Source organism: Myodes glareolus, chromosome 22 (assembly GCF_982192425.1).
Source record: "Myodes glareolus chromosome 22, mMyoGla1.1, whole genome shotgun sequence".
NCBI classification, from domain to species: domain Eukaryota; kingdom Metazoa; phylum Chordata; class Mammalia; order Rodentia; family Cricetidae; genus Myodes; species Myodes glareolus.
The window spans coordinates 28,440,020-28,457,391 of NC_142047.1; the positions used below are offsets into that span (position 1 = coordinate 28,440,020).

General features: G+C 36.1%; 1 protein-coding gene across 3 annotated transcripts in view; it reads right to left on the minus strand.

Moving 5' to 3' along the window:
* Cdh8 (cadherin 8) overlaps positions 1–17,372 on the minus strand; it is a 375,044-nt gene that overhangs the window by 97,788 nt on the left and 259,884 nt on the right. The gene's annotated exons all lie outside the window — the stretch shown is intronic.

Genomic DNA, 17,372 nt, shown 5'->3' on the forward strand with positions numbered 1-17,372 from the left:
ATCTTCTCTGAAGGTAGAGATTTCACTTATTTTGGGCAGCATTTGAACAAGTATTAGGATCATACAGTAGACTTTTGAAACATAAAAGCATTGTCTTATTTTAATATATATAAACACTGCTTTTATCCTTGAGATAGCAATCCTTAAAGTTTTCACATGAAGGTAGCATTCTTATACTCAGTAATATTACCAAAATGACAACATCATAAATATTGGGAACAGATTGGTGGTTCTAAGCATTAGGAAACAATGTGGCTTAGGAAGAAAGCAGTTTGTGGGGACCGTGGTGATGGTAGTGTATTTTAATCATGATGATTTGTGCATGGGTTTATATATATGATAAAACTGAATAGAACTAACAATAAACATGAATGCACATGCCATATGAAATAAAAAGGGGAATAACTGAATGAACCAGGTCCGTGAATCATATGAGTACCCCCATTTTAGTATCTTATAAAATTCGAGGTATTAGAACTGAAGTAATCTACCTGAAACGCCTAGAGAAATTTTCCATTGTTTTCTCCAACTGCAAACAAATACATAATTATCTACATAGAACAGCTCATTAAAAACAATTCCGATTATCTTATACCATTTAATCTTTGAAAAAGCATGCTTTCCAAAATTCTGCATAGACATTTCAGATGAAGGAAGAATAAGATCTGGTCAGTGTGTGCAATGAATGGTTCAACTGTAGGAAGAACATCTCTTCATAACATCCTAAATCTGTAAACTCTCAATCTCCAATGAAGATGCAATGGTGTAATGAATGCAGACTCTCAGGGTGGTGCAGGCAAGCAATCTGTATCGTATAATCTCACCAGGTAACTAAAACACCTGTTGAGGAATACTAGCCCAAGACTTTTTAAAATAACTGTGAAATGTGTTTATAGTATCAAGTATGTTTTAAATAAGAACAGAACTTTTCTACAGCTAATCTTCTGGTTGGCTACACCACCATCACTAGATGCTGATTAGATATGCAGAGTCTGCAGCCCAGACAGAGATAATGAAAATACGTGGTTTAAAAAGATTCCCAGATAATTCTTGAGAACATTAAGCTTTAGAAATAGTGTCCTCGGGTATTTGTCTATCAAACATGCCACATATCCCATCATGGCACAGCTGTGCTATCAGTGAGAAGGATGTTATTTTGGTTCCCACTTTGGATAAGAGCAGTAATATTAAGTGGGGAGTATTATTGCCCATCGCATAAGGATCACAGTTCCAGTGTAAGCTTGAACAGGGCATAAAAGCACAAGATCTGTGTTTCCTGTACACCCCGCCCAGTATCTATGGTCATACGCACTGTGCAAAGCTGCCCATTCTTTCTTTTTCTGTTGGACCAGCTCCTATGGCTAACTCTAGTTTCCAACCGTTTCCAGCAGGGAATGGCATGAACTGTAGACATTCTTGCCAGGGTCGAGTGCAGGTAACATTATTCACTCAGACAGCTCTGATGGCATTTCTGTCCAAGCAATAATCTCAAAGCAGGAGCCCCACATCCACCACCTCAGGGTTTTCTGGCATTAGAATGGCAGAGTATCTGCATGCTCTTCTGTGCAGATGCCCCATCGATCTTTCCATGTGAATCACAAAACACAGACTCCAAGTCTGCTGAGTACGCATTAGGTGTAAGACAATACCGTGGGGACCTGGAGTTCAAGAGGAAATCTCTTGTTGTCTCCGGCTTAATTGCACGCACTGTTCCCCCACATTTCCATTCTGTGCAAGTGTGTGGACAGAATCAACTGCTGTGAAAATGCACTGCTGGCAGCATGAAACGAAAAACATTTACCATTTTAGGTTCAAGGTTTAACTTAAAGAAAGTGGAAAAAAAGAAGCAGGAGTAGACGTTTTGAAGGTTCCTGGGGAAAAGATGTGCTCTTGTAAATCAGTTTGTGAAATGATTAAGGAGGCGTGTCCACAAACTGCTTCAACGATGTTAAGAAATGGAACTGCATTTGGTAGACTTCACAGTTCTCCATGTGTGAGATAGTAAATGCAACAGTAAAACAGACGACAAACACAGATTCTATTATATATGTTGATGTTATCAGTGTAACAGGTGTGGAGATCAGTACTCAAACATGGCCTTTCCTCTGCAAGTGATAGTATGCTCCTACGATAAGGACCTTATTATATACTTTTCCCAGAGAAGAGAACTGAAGGTGGGGAACATCAAATGAACTTCCCATAGTCAAACAGCAAGGAGGTGGCCTAGCCAGCACTCCAACAAAGAGCCCTGTGCCTGCAATTCCATTCCCTAGTGAAAGAAGTGAGGAGATTTTAAAATGAGGCAAGAAGCCCAAGGGTCTCTCCAAGAAATGAATACACATTAGCATCAAACCAAAAACCGCTTCTCATCATGCTTCCTTTATCTGCTTTCTCCACCAGGTGACTTTTGAGTGCACAGCTCATCTTTTGGAGAGAAGGAAATGACAACCATCCTTTTGGACTGCTAACTCTTCAGACCATGTGTTGAAGGGTTTACGTAATGTTCATGTCTGCAGATGCGTCGGAATAATGTACACATTTTACTTAGTCTCACTGCTACAGTTTTCCTAAACTTCTTTCCGCCTACTCTGTTGTCCCGTTGCTAAAGAAAAGTGCAGAGGATATAGACACATTTAGGGTGCCTCTAAAGGCAAGAAGCATGATGCAGCCAAAGAAATAAATTAGTCATCAGTTCTCCAACATTTACATTAATGTGCACAAGCAGTATTCTATTTCTAGAGATTTAAATATAGCATTCATTCATGTTTGGTTATAGAAAACATTAGATTACAGTAAATATTTCAATCATAATGACCAAAAGATGTTGAGAATTAGTGTTTTAATATTTCCAACACAATATTATAATCTCAGACGTGGAAAGGCAAAACATATTATTACTTTCTTTGGGAAATATTTCCTCTCTTTTTATCTTACTTTCCTACACTTGAAAAATAATAATTCTTAATAAAGATACTTGTCCTTACATACCTGAAAGAGCTGCTTCAAGAATTAATATTTGTAAAGAATAATAAATTGGGTAAATTAAGAAAACACCTCCATTAGTCTATTGAATTTTTTAAACAAAATTTCCTGTAGAAGCCTTCTAACCTTTATGAATTAAGCAGACATGAAAACACAATAATAATGCATGTTAAAAGATTCTCTGTCACTTTAATCAAGTACTCAAATCAAATGTCTAACTATAAAATAGATTTTAGGAATTAACTTTATTTTTTGAAAAAAAATGAACATGAAGAGAATTAAAGCAATGAATGACAACATTCACATATAACAAAGTACAGCTTGCCACATTGTTGATGGCTGAGATTATTGTCATTAAATAATCAAAGATTTAGTATATGAATAATTGGGTTTGCTTCTTCAGGAATTCGTCAAAGCTAAAAGACATACCTATCCAGCCCTTCCCACATCTGTTGTTTGACTGTCTGTGTGTAAATTTCCAGTTGGTTTAGTTATCCATTTTTACTCTCAGGTGTTTTTCATTACATAATTACAGATGTGCAAATGTACCTAATAATGTTCTTAGATTGTTGTAAGAGATCTACAATTCTTAAACGTTAAGAACAATAAGTGAAGTAACTTTATTATTTTAAAATGTGCAATAGCACCTGAAATTTGCACCAAGTTTTAGCCAATATAACAAGACACCTGTACTAATTTTTAATGCTTAGATGCATAGAGTTTATTTGTTTTAGAGAGGCAATCTAGGTGAACATTGAAAGGTCACAAAAGACATCTTTAACATTGAAGAAATTACGTGGATACCTGCATATATTTTGAGTTTTAGAAAATGATCTTAAACAATTTAACAATTTGAAGGTCTCTGAATGTAAGGACATTGTAGAAAAAGCTATTAGGCACATGTACATGTTATATACAGTATGCAGCAGAGGTTTGAGTTAAAATGACCCTAACATCTTTTAATAGAGTTTCAACCCTTAGAGCACCAAAACACACTCCTCTCTCAGGTCCCACTGATACACTGTGTGAAAACCTGCAGCTGGAGAAGGAAAGGGCGGATCGTGGCATCCTGAACTGAAGAATTACAGAACTCACATGCTGTAAATTTTACTTCTGCTTGCTACAGTTCTAAAGGAATTTACAAGATGATTTCAGTATGATGTCTGAGTGTATGTGGCTCTAGCCATACTGTTTCTGAGTAAAATAATTGTTCTTCAAACTTGATAGTGATCTGTCATATGATTAACAGATGACACTATTGTGACACACTTTGTGTCACTACGATAGATCTACAATGTATTTATCTATATGTGTATTAATGCACATCACGCAAGAAAATTCAAGTTATCTATTTCTTAACATCCTTGTCATTGCAGAATAACTTTAGAAATGTACAACCTTGACGAGATAACTTGAACTCTTCAATCTTTGGTTTTAATGCATAAAACACCAATACTAACACCAGAGTTGTCCATTTCATTGACTTTTTTGTGGCTTCCCCATTATAGAGAGAAAACACACAGTTTACAAACTGTAGAATATTGTAATTATGGGCAAATTTGTCTTTATCTGCCAAAGACATCACCTCTGTGTCTTAATTTTTCAAAATGTTAAGTTCACTAGGATTGTGGGCTTTGTTCTCAGGATAGTAGTACCAGACACCTTATTTTCACATTCTTAAAACAATTGTAGATGCAATAATGAAATGTATTAGTCATATCCTCAGATGGCAACGATTTGGCAATACAACTAATTTGGCAGTATGAAACATAAAATATTTGCCAATAGCATTTGTCCTATGTCGTACTGGTAAGGCAGCAAGAGGTTCTTGTGTCAAAGCCTGATTCTGTAATGAATTAGATATGCAGTCTTATAGAGAGGAGAGAAAATAATAATTTTTGATATTTATAATTTTGATAATATTGATAATATGCCTATGTCACTGGGCAGTTTTAAAAAGTACATGAATATTCCCTAAAATGCTTGAAGTCAAGCACTAAAAAAATTATGTTCAAGAAAAGAATACCTGAAGAATAGGCATCATCTTCACTGTTATTATTACTTCATATCGTTCACAGCTCATTTTAAATTTGTATAAAATAATCACCCAAAAGTGGATTAAACATGGAATAAAAAACATCTGGATTAGGTGTACAATTTTTGGTATGTAGTGGCCCTTTTCAAAGACCATCTGCCTAATTTAGAACCAGTACATTCTGGAAAAATACTTAAGGGGTGGTTCCTAAAGTTCATCTTTCTCTCTGGAAGGATGTTGCTGAGTCTGTTCCACTTCTATGGGAACTACATGCTTAACTCTCTATGCATTTCTGAAAGAGTACTAACATACAATCCAAGTGCTCAGACTTGAAACCATATACGCACAAACAGCAAAAACAGACTTTGAAGGTTATATTGACATATTGGTTCTTATACACACATATATACGTGTATATATATATATATATATATATATATATATATATATATGTGTGTGTGTGTGTGTGTGTGTGTGTGTGTGTATAATACATACATATACATATATGTCCAACAGTGATGAAAAAGAGGCCATCTATTTGAGAGTGTGGGAGGGGTCATGGAAGGGATTGGAGGGATGGAACTTTGGAGGCACTCTAGAGAGGAGAAGGGATGGAAAAGTGATATGACATAACAATATTCTAATTAAAATATGTTTAAAGGGAATTTAGCAATACCAATAATCTAGATCTGGGCTGGGAGCAATATTGTCTCCTATAAATGCAAACATTTTTTTGCAACATCTTAGAAAGGTATGTTATAATGCCAATATATTTTTTGAGTTGCCTTACATTTGCTGTGATGTTAATGGGAATAATTTATTGAGAATGTGTTAAGTATCTGTTTAAATTACTATGACTGACAAAATATCTGACAGAAACAAGTTAAAGAGGGAGAATTCATTTTGACTGATTTCTGTGGAAGGTTCAGCCCACATTACTGAAATGGGACAGAATGTAATGACAGTAGATTCTGCTATGAACAGGCCATTTTCTCTTAAGGAGGACATACAGCAGTGAGAAGGGAAGAAACCTGGAACCCTATATAATATTCAAAGACATGTCCCCATAGCATGGGCCTACCTCCCAAATTGATCTCACCAGTTGGAAATCAAGCAGTTAATAGCTAATCCTGGAGAGGACATTTCATATTCAATCCATGCCCTTACTCTGTGCCAAAAACCCTACTAAGGATACATGCACTTCTTAAGGGCCCCACTTTACAGAGGTTACTCTTAAAAGAAATTATGTGGAAATATAGTTTGTAACAATATTACAGATTAATCACCTCAAACTAACTCAGTAAATAAATGTCTTCCCAAAGTAGCAGTTTCAAAACTTTTGATGTGGGATTCCCCTTTGTATGCTATGAATATCATTGGTGAATGAAGAAATTACCTTGGCTTCTTGATAGAGCAGAAATTAGGTAGGCAGGGAAAACTAAACTAAATGCTGTGAGAAAGGAGGCACAGTTGGAGAGAAGCTATGTATCCCCACTGGAGATAGATGCCAAAACTTTGCCGGTAAGCCACTGCCACAAGGCAATAGACAGATTAATGGAGATGGGTTAACTTAATATGTAAGAGTTAGCCAATAAGAAGCTAGAGCTAATGAGCCAAGCAGTGATTTAATTAATACAGTTTCTGTGTGATTATTTCGGGGCTGAGCAGTTGGAAACAACAAGCAGTCTCCCCGCAACAAACTTTGGTCTTGAAGTCCTTTTACTTATATAAAATAATTGAACAATGCTAAAATCATCTATCCATTTGTGTTTTCTTATTATCTTATGCATTTTAATTTTGATATTAGTAATTAAAATTATTTTGTTTCTAAGATAACAAAAATATGCAAGCATATATATTATTAGCCATTTATCAATTGCAGCAAACTGTTTCATGGATCAGGGAAAACCTCTTCTGTCACTTATGTGATCAGGATAGTGTAAAGCACAAATAATGTCTTCATATTTTTATAGCAATAGTTTTACCCGAACTTCCATGAACAATTCCTAGACTCTCAGGTCCCCTAGATTTCATTGCATCACTGGTGCAGAAGATAAAGAATTCTGATGGGTCAATTTTTTTTCCTGTAAGTTTCAAATATTTAATTATTTTATATAAATGACCTTTATTAGACTCATGATAAATTTGGAAATGTTACAGTATATATACCCTACCAATAATGAACAAGAATTCCTATCCCCCTCCCAAACCTTGTCAGACCTTGTAGCCAATTTGCATTCTCCAAACTCTCATCCTTAAGCCTGTACTCTGTATGATTATCACACAAGGCTACAGCCACTAATGAGTCATGGAATACCCACAAAGAAATCTTAGTCCTTGCTATTCAACAAGATAATGAAGAAAACCTGGATGTAGAATTATACAAGGCTCAAGAAAGAAGTTTATCTTCCCAATGTGGTTTATAACCCCTGCAACCTTACCAGTCTGAATGACTCTATTGCAGATGACAGGATTATAATATATTTACCTTTAGAAATCACCCAAAGTTTTCAGAAGAGAGTGATAGAAAGCCAAGTGTTAGAAGGACAACTATACTGAATTTAAAACAGAAAAGTTTATATGTTCTCTTGCATGTTTTATCATCTTCTTCCCATGTAATCCACAACCATTGTGATTCCCTTATTTTCCCCACATACACAGGATATCAAACATAAGTCCTGAGAGTAGGAATAACGACTAAAAAAAAGAAGTGTTTACACTCAGTACTAACTTGCAGCATCTTTAATGATTATGTATTTTCTACCATTTATAGTCATGTCTAGATGTTCTACAACTGCATCTATATGATAAATAAACTATATAAATAAATAAAAACATATATTAAATAAAAACATATAATAAGTAAAACCAGGAGATCTTTGTGGAATGCACACATTTAAACTGCTAAGGATAAAGCTAACGAAACCAGATCAAATTGAACATGTCACTCATTTTCATCACAATGTTAGGGAACCTTCTGGATGATCTTCCATTGTCCAGTGGTCTATGATCATCTTGTTTTTCTATAAGTCATGTAGTACCTCTCACCTTGACCGTGAAGAACCCTAGAGTAGACACCACCTAGGTAGAATGCATCATTTCCTTACTCATGCTGTGTGTGTGATTCTTGTCTCTAGTAGGGAAATAGTATCCTAGACCACAGGTGCTTTTTTCACGCCAGAAACTCCATGGAGACAAGAACTAGGCTTTCAACAACCTTTGACCCTGGTTGGAATCATTGATACTTTAAGCACACATTCTATGTTTATTATGTACATTTAGAAATGGCCTTTCTGATCTTTAAGCTCTTCATGATAGATGCCGTTGCAAACACAAGCACTCATTCAAAGGACAAAGGTCACAAAATGATAATAAAATCAGCACTTCTAATTTTCTCTAAGGTCTCATAGTTTTAAACTACGGGTCATTTATAGAATACGGAACTGCTTTTTATGATCCATGTCTAACCATTCCCTTCTAGTAGACATCTACATATTTTCAAATTTATTTTAGGTATTAGCTACCTTAAGAATTCACTCCACATTAGATTCTGTTCTATATGCCTTTTGCCTTCTTTAAAACAAACAAATGTGTGTTTCTATGGTATTCGGTGGAGTTCATCTTTGTATCTTTGTAACTGCTGCATAATTATATTTGAAATGTGAGAAACAGTTCAGCAGGAAATCAAGTGCTGACTCAGTGTGGGTATTTTTATACCTTAAGATATTGAAATATAAACAGGCAATGAGAGTTAGATGCTGTGTCTAACATGCAATCTAATAATAAATTATATTTAAACACAAGTAAAGAATTTTTTTCAAACACATATTTTTTCACAGTGCGTTAGTTGTTTATTTGTTTGTTAAGCAAAGCAGCTAAATAAAGCTACTCTTTTTTTTAAAAAAGAGTAGCTGTAGGTTGAACATGGTGTGCAAGCATTCACCTGAAAAGCACACTCAGAGTATTTATCATTTCATTGCTTAAAAATAGTTTCTGTGTTTTGTGACATGAGTGCATGCTTACATTCATGTACATTATAACATAATGATGGTTTCCTATATCTACCAAGGGAGTTTTAGCCTTCTGTGAAATATCACAGTTTATTTTCACTGCTTAAAAATGAGGCAGGTCAAGAAAATTGTCTATATACAGATAAAATATTGTTAGTACAAGCTCTCTTGAAACTCATACTTCTTTGATTGCAGTGTCCAAACTTTGCTCTTCCACACTTTTTCTCCAATTTTATTCTGTGTCTTTTTCTTCTAGCCCATTATCATGTATTCATGGTGAAATTATAACAGCTGGAGTGTGGTGTCAACTGCAGCATCATTCCTGGCTTATCGTAGTGGGTAAAAAAACCACTTAGATGTCAATCTAAGCCCTCGATTCAGAGTTAAATCATTTTAGAATTAAGAAGCCAGAGCTTCCTAAGAGTGAAAATTCCTCTGCAGGAGATTTCACAGATGTAAATATTGAATTTCTCATGCTCCTCTGGACCTCCTCCATCCCAGCTAAACCCATTCAGTGCTTTTAGTGGGAAGAGAATCTATGAATTCCCCAGTGTGTTCCATAATGTCTCCTGAGAAATTTTTTGAAAAAGGTGTTAACCCTAAAATTTGGAATAACGGGAAAACTTTTTCATGATCAAAATTGCTCTCACCTGCATTTTCTCATGAAGATTTGGTGAAATAAGAAGGGGTGTGAGCAGATGAAAACATGTTTTAAAATTCAGGCCCACTCTGAATTTTATCTGTGTGAACTATATGGAATTTATTCATCTTCATGAGCAGATATATAATACAATTCAGAATTTGGGATTGAGATTAAGACAGACTTATGATAAAATCGACACTCCTCAATCTTTGTGGACAGGTTGTACTTTGTTTTTGCCTTATTGAGAAAAAGAATGGATGGCAGTGCCCCACCACTATGTGAGAGCTAATCATATTAGCAAGCATAGATAAGATCAGAGCACTGCACATCACAGAGCAAGCGCGACACTCTTACTACTCTGGGTCCTAGTCAATAAGACTTAGAATCTCCAGAAATATCTACTCCTCTTCAATCATCACTTCTAAACTGAAGGAGATTTCTGAGTATTCAAATTTCACATCCAATCCATTTTCCTTTTAATTTGAAGACATATTCCTGGGACTGTAACATCATTCTTCACACTGAGATCAGCAACATTAGTCCAAAAAGGGAGCTTATTTGAAACATTTTTTTTTTGCCCCAGCGATCTGTTTTAACTAGCCTTGCTAAATGATTCCAAATGTTGGTTCATAGACATAGTTCCCCACTTCCCTTCTCGATGTTATGACCGATCCTGCTCCAGAATGTATGTTCAGATCCTGAACCCTAATTGCCTTTGCGTTTGTGCATTTGGTGCCTAAAAACAAAAGTAGCCATCATTTCCTTCGAGTTTATTTTTTGGCTGTATCTACGCCCTTCCACTTTCTTCATCTTCAGAATGAGCTTTGGGCTTAATCCTGCCTCTTGTTATGAAGAGTTTAGCTTGAACACACAGTCAAGGCACATAAATAACTATGTTGAGAGGAGCCAGCCCTCTTTGCTCCAGGCATTTGTCTATTTGTGGAGATTTAGAGGAATTTGATACATGTAGGAGAAGAAGAACTGTTGTGTTTGGCAAGACTAACAGAATTTTGGCTGTTTGGGTTGGGAAGGGGTTTCACACTTAAAAGTAGACAACACCAGTACTCAGTACTGACCGCAATTTCAACTCACATTCTTTTCCAAAATTGCTGCAACTCCAAGGTGATAATGTCTCTTTCTTAGTTAATAAGTGTTGCTGTATGCACACCACCAGCAGTAACTAACTTAGTAAGTGTGGTACTTCCTGTGACTAACAGAATAGTCTTTGAACTTGGATTACATTGAGGATAGTCTTTGTCCTATAGAGCCCTAAATATAATCCTTATAAATGTGACTACAGATTGACTAGCAAATACCAACCCAAGTTATACATTAAATGTCTAACACTTTTCTACTCGGCCACTTGGTTTGGTACAAAAATGTAGGTGACTGGGAACATTCAAAGGGAATCAAGGTTCTATTTTTAGCCTCAGTCCCAAAGCTTTGGATTAAAGATTCTTGTAATCAGAAAACACGCTGCACTTTCTTCTTTCGGCTTTGCTGTTCTGTAACCTGCTGCCACTTGTTCAATACAGATCAGATTAAATGATAAACATACTTGTTGGGTAATGAATTATGGGATGGCATTGTTCCAGGTTTGCCTCACAGCTCTTGAAGGGATGAAAAATAACATTTACTAGATCAGAGGGCCTGGGTCTTGGGCAAAAAAAGACTGGAGACCCAGGGCTCCTCTCCACTAGCATCTTTCTTGTGGCCTCTGACTCCCCAGATTGGCTGGTACTCCAGGAGAGGTCAATGTAGGTACAATCAATGTTTCACAATTTTCATACAAGGAGTGCACCTTGACCCTTGCTGTTCTTACTGGGTTCAGTCACTTAGGAAAAAAAAACCAATGTCTTAAACAATCTAGATAGCAACAATACAGGTGTGCTTTTCTGCCTGAAATTTACAATTCATAAGTGATACATATTTAAAGATCTCTTTTCCACCAATTGATTAGGAGTGCCTGTGTTGAGTCAGAATCCATAGCGTACTCACTAGTGCTGATAATTTTTCAAGCAGTTTGTTGGGTGTCTAGAATGAAATGCTGATTAAAAAACAATACATATCAATAACATATTAATGCGTAAGATTGGGGCATGTAACTACTTTTTTTGTCTTAAAGATACACTTTAAAATCTCAAGGTTATAAGAGTAAATCTTTAGACTTGACTAGTGATTTGGATGAGAGGTATACCTATAGAGCATAGGAAACACAGCAACTTGATCTAACTGAGAAGATTCTATAAGGAACCTACAGTTTGAAGTTAATTCATTTCCTAAAAACACAAATGCAGAAAATTATTATTATTATTATTATTATTATTATTACTATTATTATTATTACTTTGCATAGAGGATAAGTAGACTTTGAAGTCTGCTCTTTTAACTCCTGAAAGTCTTCTTTGACTAGCGTGTTTGTAAGTAACTGTACTTTCTCTTCTGGTCTCTCACTATATATAAATGACTCCTCCATCTTTATAGGGAAAGCATTACCTGGGGGTAAATTGATCCAATATTGCCCTATGTTTGCATACATCTGTTTAGATACATAATGTAATTCCCACATCCTAGGATTTGGTACTCAATCTTAAAGACAGCACTATGCCATGGGTGGCTCACTTGCCCTTGAAGACCTGAATTTAAAATTTCTATTTACCTACTTTCTGTGCTTTTTCTGAAGTAAAAGAAAGGACGTTGCCAATGGTAGAGTGGTTTCTAAAGAAGCCAGGAAAGAGTCAAGCTTCTTTTCTAGCCTCTTTATGGATCATTATGGGGTTATTACTGGGTTACTATAAAGTATATTGCCATACCAAAGATCACATGATTCAAGTCTGTAGTATCATTCTCAATACACTTGTCATTTGGAATAAATTGGGGGCAGAAGAGAGAATGAATAAAAGAGATGAAAAATATGTGAAAATAATGTGTTGGGATAGTTACAGGATGACAAGGTAATCAAAGAGAAATTCCAAAGTCAATATCCAAAAAAATAAAGTAAAAGTCATGCACCAGGAAAGGTGGCAGGAGAATCAACAAGAATAAAGGAAAACTGGCCTGAGCTATGGACAATGTTGCATTCATCCTGAGCCTGCCTCAGTCATTCCCTTTGTCTTAGAATGGTATCTACTTCAATCCATCCCCATAGGGAAATTCTTTGGATTACTTCATTTCCCAAGGAAAAAAAAATGCTATCCCTTTCATATTCTCTGTTTTAATTTTTCACTTCACATCTTTCTTAATCAGTTCTATTTTGTGAAGAGAAACTCTTATAAAAGAGTTTATAACTCTTATAAAAGAAGGAATTTAATTGGGACCTAGCATACAGTTGCAAAGAGTTAGTATATTAGTCCCATGATAGGGAACATAATGGCATAGGCAGGCATGGTGCTGGAGAAGTAGCTGAGAGCTATATCCTGATCCTCAGGCAGAAAGCAGAGATAGACACTGTGCTCTGTGTATGCCTTTGAAACCTCAAAACCCACCTCCAGTGACACTCCTCCTCCAACAAGGGCACACCTCCTAACCCTTCTCTAAAGTATACCAACTGAGAAACAAGCATTAAAGTACATGAGCCTTTTGGGGCCACTTTTATTCAAACTGCAACATTCATTTCATTCTGTCCTGCTTCAATGAGAACCCTGCTCTCCTCCTAATAATGTCTGCATGCCTATCTGAGTTTCTAGGTGTTTAAAGGCATTTGGCATGCAACCATGTTCCCAAATCATTGCATTTGGCACAGGCATATAATTCCAGTGAGGTTCTTAGGCACTTAGCGTTCTTTTACCCTGCCTGCATTTGAACGATCAATGTCCACTTTAGCGCTTATGGCCTCTAGCTTTCTGTGAAAGTGGTACAGGTGCATCTGGACTCTCTTGTTCCACACTAAACACAAAAATGATTCTGATCCTAGTGAAGTGCTAATCCTGACTCTGATATCTAATATGCACACTGAAGCATAGTGAATCCTTCCTTGGTGTTAAATCTAAAGTCTTCAGTTTAATCATCCTGCTCTAGCATGTAAGTTTCACTGTGAGAGTCATTCCTTAATAAGTTCTTAGTCTAACTTGCTTGAATTAAGGGAGGTGGGTGAAAAAAATGTGCCCACAGAAAGATGTGCACCCATTAGTAGCAAGCAGACCTGGATCAACTACCAAGTTTTTGCTGTTGTTTTCTACTGTTGTGAGGAAGGGAAGGAAATGAAGAATAGATAGCATAGATTAAATAATCTTAAATTCAGAAAATAATAAAACCCCAGGAACAGGTTTAACTACAGAAAATATGAAGAATTTATTCCTTTGAAAGAGTATAGATAGATCTATTCTGCACTAAAAGGCATAACACTATCACTTAAAATTCAATTCTGATTATACCCAAGAGTAATTAATATTTCCATTTCCCAGATGAGAAAACTGAAAGCAGAAATGAAGGAATAATGTTCTTAGAGATAGAAATCAGAGTCATGGCCAAGGCTCCAAGTCCACTTAATTCTAGAACCCCAGAGTCTTCTCCACGAGTGGATTGTCTATCGCTACTGCCCAGATTCTAAAAGATCCACCTCAATGGAACCAGAATGAGAAATCAGTGGCTTGTCGGGCCTGCACACTAGATACAGTGTCGTTTCTAACATACGTACTGACAGCCACATGAGCAGTCATGGACATGTCAAATAGCCTGGAAGCCAAATCGTAAAACTGTCATATTGATTTGAAAAATACAAAAGCAATCTATTACAAGATGTAGTTTATGTTCTCAGTGTATTTTGAAAGAAAATATAATAACTGAAATGTTTTATCATTGCTTATCAGTTCAAATGACCACTTGCCTTTGGAGGTTAGGTGACGAATGCAACACTGTGAATAGTAGGTGCTGGAATCTAACCTTTGTAGAACTGGTTTTATAAAGCTAGATCTTGGGACAGATGAAGAACTAGCTTTTGTTTATGATTTTTAAACAATTAATTGTTTTTATATTTACACAAATGAATTTTTTATTAGCTTGGAAACTTTATTGCAATACTTCTACGTTAGAAAACATATTAGATATATATTTTTGCTTTAAGGCTCTCCTCTACTCTTTTATATTAATATTTATTTATTATTTAATTTTATTTGGTTTTTTGAGACATGGTTTCACTGTGTAGTGTTCACTAACTGGAACTCTCTCTGACGAGCAGCCTTCCTCAAACTGATACAGATCTGCCTGCCTCTGCCTCTGCCTCCAGAGTGCGGGGAGGCAGTGTGCCACCACCACCTGGCTATCTTATTTTATTGATCTGTTTTTGAATTTGAAAATAACTTCTTCTCTTGTAGTGTGGACCATGTGGGTTCCTGGTGCTGAGGGCGATCAGGAGATAACTTTGGATTTCCTGGAATGAAAATTTTAGATGGCTGTGAATTGCTACATGGCTGATGGATCAATCCCGGGTACTCTTAACTGTGAGCTACCTGCATTGTGTCCTCTAATCTCTTCTCTAATCTCTAATCTGGAGCTAAAATTCTAGTTTGAAAAGTCTCAAACCCCTGCCTTTTTTTTTTATTATAAGTTTTAGTAAAAGACAGCCTGTTTTGTCAATAACTGCTGCAGGGCATGACAGGCCCCTCTATGTAAAAATACTTGCACTTTTCAAAGAAGGGGCTGACTGTTGATGAAATGTATTATTATTTGAAATACAGGTGTAATTGCATATTAAATGCCTTCAAATGTCCTTTTTTTCTTTTGCTTACTGAGAAAACATCTTGAAGAAAGTTGAGTATGCTGTCTTTATGGTGCCAAGCTAGAGAACCTGAGAAAGTAATTCTGCCAGCCAGCCAATTTAAACATTTGAATATGTGTCATATGATCCTGACTCCAGCAGGACCTAAACATGTTATTGTCTTCTCAATCCTGAACTGATTTTAAATGAGTATGCTCAAGGATGTGCTTGTGCATAATTTTATAGGAATCTGTATTATATATACATAAATATATTATATATTTATTGTGTGTAATACCTAATATTCCCATTCTTTCATTATTCCTCAACTCACTTTAGGAAATAGGAATTAATGTCAAGAATTCAGATTGAGCAGCATATGAGAAGGAAAGAATATTCAACTGGAGATTTTGTACTTCCTTTTATACCCCAACCTTTGTTATGTACAATATCCTGAACAAATCACTTACAGCACGTTCAAGTGTTATTGTCTTGGAAATCTATATAGCACTACCTACTATCAAGGGGTTATTTAAGGATTAAATGCATCATATAGTTTATATAATTCTAACCCACTATTAAAGTGTTCAACACATTTGGACTCAAATGGGTCCTAACTGTTCAAATACACAACAGTTACATGGTATAGTTTCTGGGGATGGGTAGGTTGCTAGTGGAGATCTAGCACTCCTATCTTATCTCTTGCTAGCACATGGGCATCTAACTCCAGGCACATGGATCTCATGAGACATACCAATTGATCAGGATGGCAGGCTCAATCTACAATCACTGGAGTACTACAGTAATACACAGAGCGTGCTATCTCGGTCTCATTTAAGTTAATCTGGCTCAAGAGGATAAAGGATGACATCTCTCTTCACAAAATAGGTAACAGATGGACTTGCCTAAAATCCACTTCTTAACTTAATTTCATTTGTTTAAATCTTTTTCTCTGATGAGATGGCATCCCGACAGGAATTTTAAATTGTTCTCCTGGAAATGGATATTTCTCTATCATTTAGAACCTTCTCTTGTGTTGTTCTGTTGTCCTGGATGGCTTTCATATTTCTGTTAAATACAACAAACACCCTTTGAAATATATTTCCCAAGTCAGGGTCTATGGCTGTCAAGATAAATATTGCATTCGACAGTCCATAATCAAACCGAGTCACAACTCTCTAAAACATTTTCACAGTTATTCCACTTTTTCTAAGTTCTCACGATCTTATTTCCTCTACTTTGCATCATGATTTTGGAAATGGATAGCTTAATTCCAGTGATACTTAGCTTGCATGAAGATCACAGTACAGAGCTAAGCAACTAAAGGTTAGGAGCTGGTGGCTCACACCTTTAATCCCAGTTCTTGGGAAACACACGCCTTTAATCCCAGTGATATAGAGGTGGAGACTGTAAGGGATATGGCATGGCAAAGAGAAGAATATAAGGAGGGAAAAGATAGGAGCTCAGATGTAGTTTGGATAAGCAGTCTGGATAAGAAGGCTGTCTGAAGGCAGGAGTGCCCCTTTGGTCTGAGAATTTGGGTAGAGGTGAAAGGTCTCTCTAGTGGCTGGCTGCACTACTACTCTGACCTTGCAGCTTTGACCCCCTAATATCTGATTCCAAGTTTTATTTATTAAGACCAATTAGAAACCATGGTGCAATTAATTGTACATTTAAAGTTTTGAGATTTATGCCTAACCAAGAATTTATTTTGAATCCAAAAATTGAATATATATTCTCATTCTTGTTAGCATTAAGAACATGACTGCAAAAAAATCAGAATAGCAATAGGTTACCTTTTGACAATTTTACCTAAATTAGATTACTGAAACAAACCAATTAAAGCCATTGAGGCTTTACTCATCAAGTTAAGCAAAATTAAATAAATGGACTGAGAATATGAGTCAATGAGTAAACTGTTATATAATCGAAGAGACCTCAACTCAAAATCCCTGAGTCCAACTTCAGGAGACAGAGCAGAAGGGTCTAAGAAGCTCACTGGCATTT